The 3491-nt window shown below is 57.8% G+C and overlaps 1 protein-coding gene across 2 annotated transcripts in view; it reads right to left on the bottom strand.

Moving 5' to 3' along the window:
• Positions 1–2957, bottom strand: part of LRRN2 (leucine rich repeat neuronal 2) — a 24672-nt gene extending 21715 nt beyond the window's left edge. Inside the window, exon 1 of one of the 2 annotated variants that reach the window (XM_014532577.1) lies at positions 2868–2957. The gene's annotated coding sequence lies outside the window, so the exon portion shown is untranslated. The remainder of the gene's footprint in view (positions 1–2867) is intronic. The other variant, XM_014532579.1, reaches the window with a different exon arrangement.
• Positions 2958–3491: the final 534 nt, after the last annotated feature.

The raw sequence follows: 3491 nt of genomic DNA, 5'->3' as shown, positions 1-3491 counted from the left end.
CTCCTAACCCCCCAGGCCTAGCATGTGCGTGTGAAAGGTCACACCCAGGCCCCAAGGACTGGCCAGCACATGCAAAGGCCCAGCCTCTCTTCCTGGCCACCACAGGCAAGTGTCTGGCTGGGGCCTGAAGCCAAGTCCATCTCCTCTGAGGACCAGGGTCAGGAAACAGATGACATGCCACAGGACACTGTGGCTGGGTGTGGAGGAGAACTTCCTGAGTAAGAGAGAGGGTGAAACCGAAAAGGCATGACTTGCCAAGAAACCACCCGGCACCTAACCTGCCCTCAATGGAGCCGGGCTATGGGAGGCCACCCAGGCTCCCACCCTCCGGCTGGCGAAGCATCTTTGGGCTCCATGACCCTGAGACTCAGCTCCCGCCTTTGGGAGTCCCTCCTTTGTGCGCAAGTGCAGGGAGCCCCCACCCCCTGCAGTTGTGGAGAGGCGCTGTCCTCCTGAGCTGCAGTCCTGTCTCCCCAGGGGCCAGCCTGGCCTGAGGGGGGAGCCCAGGCTTGGAGCGGTGCCAGCAGGAGGCCAAGCGCCTCCACTCTGCAAACACGGAGCCTCACACGGCCCACGGCCTCTCAGGAGGAAGGCAGTTGCCTGCCCCAGACCTGTGCTGGGGACCCACCTCTTGGGCTCAGTCCCTTCCATTCTAAAATGGGGCTGTTGACTGAATAAACAAAAATAAAAATAAATAAAATGGGGGCAATGACATATGCCTTGTATAGCTAAAATAGATGCAAAAGATAGCTAATTTCATTACGGGCTTATTCTCTGCCGGGACTTGCCACTCACTATCTCTTTTCATCCTCATAACAACTCATATTACCCCCACTGCGCAGATGAGGAAACTGAGGCTAAGTTAAGCCTCATGCCCAAGGTCAGACAGCCAGTAAGGGCAACAACCCCATTCTCTCTCTCTCTCTCTCTCTCTCTGTCTCTCGGCATGCATGTGTGTGCATGTATAGCATGTGTGTATCTGTGCATGTGTGTGTGTGTGTGTAGCATGTGTGTATCTGTGCATGAGCAAGTGTGAATGTGTGTAAAAAGGCACAAGTGTGTGTGTGTGTGTGTGTGTGTGTGTTGGGCGGCCTGGCAGAGGCAGAGAGGCACCATGCCCGGCCACGTGAACCAGCTTGGAGGGGAGCGGATTGGGAGACTGTACTTTGCCAGTGCTTGTTCTCCTGGGCACTAGGCCTGGGTGGCGCCAGCCTGTTTTCCCAGGGAATTAACAGGGGAACACTCTCCTCTGTAATAATGATAAAAACAGTAGTAATTAACAGGCCTGTAGCTAATATTTCCCTCGCGCCTCTGTCCCCAGACCTCAAAACTCTGGGTAAACAGCCAACCTACTGGCTTTATGGCCACACCCCTGGGCCTGCGAAGCCTGAGGACTTGCCCGATTTTCCGTCCCCTGCAGCTGGGAGGCCAGTGCGGGTGCGCACTCCAGACCCACCTGTGCCAGGAGCTGCCCTTCGGGCGCCAGTGGCAGAGCTGGGCAGCTGTCTCGGGTCCTCTCCTCCTGCTTCCCAGGATCACCCTGGGCCCGCGAGCAGCAGAGTAAGGAAGGGAGGGAGCGAGGTGTCAGCTGCCTTTGCCCCTCAACCCCTGGGCTCCCCAGCCGGCCAGCCCTGCCTCAGGGAGAATGCCCTGCTCCTGCAGCCCGTGGGGCCATGTGTGGCCGGCGGGTCTGGTCCCTGCAGAGGACAGCTGATGGCTTTCTCTGGTCCCAGCCAGGAGTCATTACACTCCACATGTCTAATTTAAACAAGCGATTAGGCAGCTCTATTAGGATCGCCCGTGCTTCCCACCTGGGACCGACAGAACTTCCCGAGGTGGCTGGTGGGAGGGATGTGACCGTAGCATCCGCCTCCCCCCCGCCCCCCAAGCTTTTCCCAGAGAGTTCAGTGTCAGGGGGAGCATCCCGGGTCCTGAGAGCCGGCCTCCTGAGCGATGTGAAGCAGGACCGATCTTCAGACAGCGCCCACTCCCCACTGTCCGGGCAGCCCACCCGCACCCTGGCAGGAAGGACCGTAAGCAATTTAAATGGACAGACAAGCCAAGACTCTCTTGTGGCCGGTGGCTTCAACCTCCCCCCACACCCCTGAAAAGCAGTGACTGGGTGTGAGTTCTAGTCCTCTGCTTTCTCCCAAAGCTGTGGGACAAGGAGGGGGCAGGGGAGGCACCGCCAGGACTGGTCCATCGTAAGCGCATTCCCCCAGCACGTCGAGAGGGAGAGAGGGGGGGGGCTCCTACATATCCCTATGGGCGGAGTGAGGAGTCTGGGAACAAGTGCAGTTGTGTGCAAACACGTTTGTGAGTGAGCCTGTGTCATGCGGGTGAGTCTTTCTGGAGGGAAGGCCCAAAGCTTGCATCAAATTTCCAATGGTGCCGATGACTGCCCCTCAGTCAGTTCTGAACACGATGGGTTGTCGCCTTCCATAAAGGGGACTCTCTTTCAGAAGCCAGTGGTGGATGTTGGGGACTGGACTCTGCCTGCTTGAAGAGGGGGGCTTAGGATGGGTTTGGGGACACCAAGGCAGACTATGACAGGCAGGACCGTGGCTGCCCCCAATACCGAGGCGGCCCCCAAGTGCCTTCCTCATCACCTCATTTTCCCATTGCGACAGCTCCGTACCTACTGTTTCCTGTCACCCCGTGACAGCCTTCTGACGATGAAGGCGGCGTCAATGTCATCTAAATTCCTCCAGAAGCCCGGGGGCTGGACACAGACCAGGCTCAGGAAGCTGGGAACTAAATGCTCTGCAGGGCAGAGTGGAAGGAACAGCCTTTAGATTATGGAAGACCCTAGTTCAAGGCCTGCTTCTGTCTCTTACCAGCTGTGTGACCTTAAACAAATGACTCACCTGCTCTGGGTGTCAGTTACTCTATCTGCAACACGGGACGTTCTCACAGGGTTATGTGGACGATTAAGCGACCTTGTGCTGAGAGACTGGCATGGGCCCACACACAGCAGGAGCTCAGAGTGCGTTCTTGCTCCAGCAGGATGGGGCGGGGCCTGTACCCCTCTAGCTCTGAGCTGCCCCCCTGCAGGACCAGAGAAAAGGTTGCTTGGTGAGAGGTGAATGCAGCCGGAAGCCATTTCCCCTACACTGGCGACCGACATCTCCCAGTCCTCCGGGCTCACCCGGGCCCTTCTCCTCCTTGAAGCTCCCCTTACACTGCTCTTTCCTGACATCCCACAGTTCCCATCTGAGCTCTCATCAGTCTCCTGCCGCCTCCACTGGGTCTCTCTCTGATGAGAGGGGTCACCGGCTCACCTTAATCAAAGAGCAGACCCTCAGCTGCTCCAGCAGCTGCCCCCACCCCATTCTGCCCACCCTCCCCGGCCTGGCCTCCTCTTCCCTTCCCTGACCTGTGCAGGAACTGGCTGCTCTCGGGGCACGTTCAGGCCTTTGAGCTTGTTGCTCTGCAATGTCCTCCCATTCTCCAAGTTGAGAGCTTTTAATTATCCTCCAAGTGTCAGCTCC

Source organism: Myotis brandtii, unplaced genomic scaffold (genome assembly GCF_000412655.1).
Source record: "Myotis brandtii unplaced genomic scaffold, ASM41265v1 scaffold898, whole genome shotgun sequence".
In the NCBI taxonomy this organism is placed as follows: Eukaryota; Metazoa; Chordata; class Mammalia; order Chiroptera; family Vespertilionidae; genus Myotis; species Myotis brandtii.
Note: the sequence above shows the minus strand (reverse complement) of the source record. Positions and strands in the feature narration are given on the sequence as shown.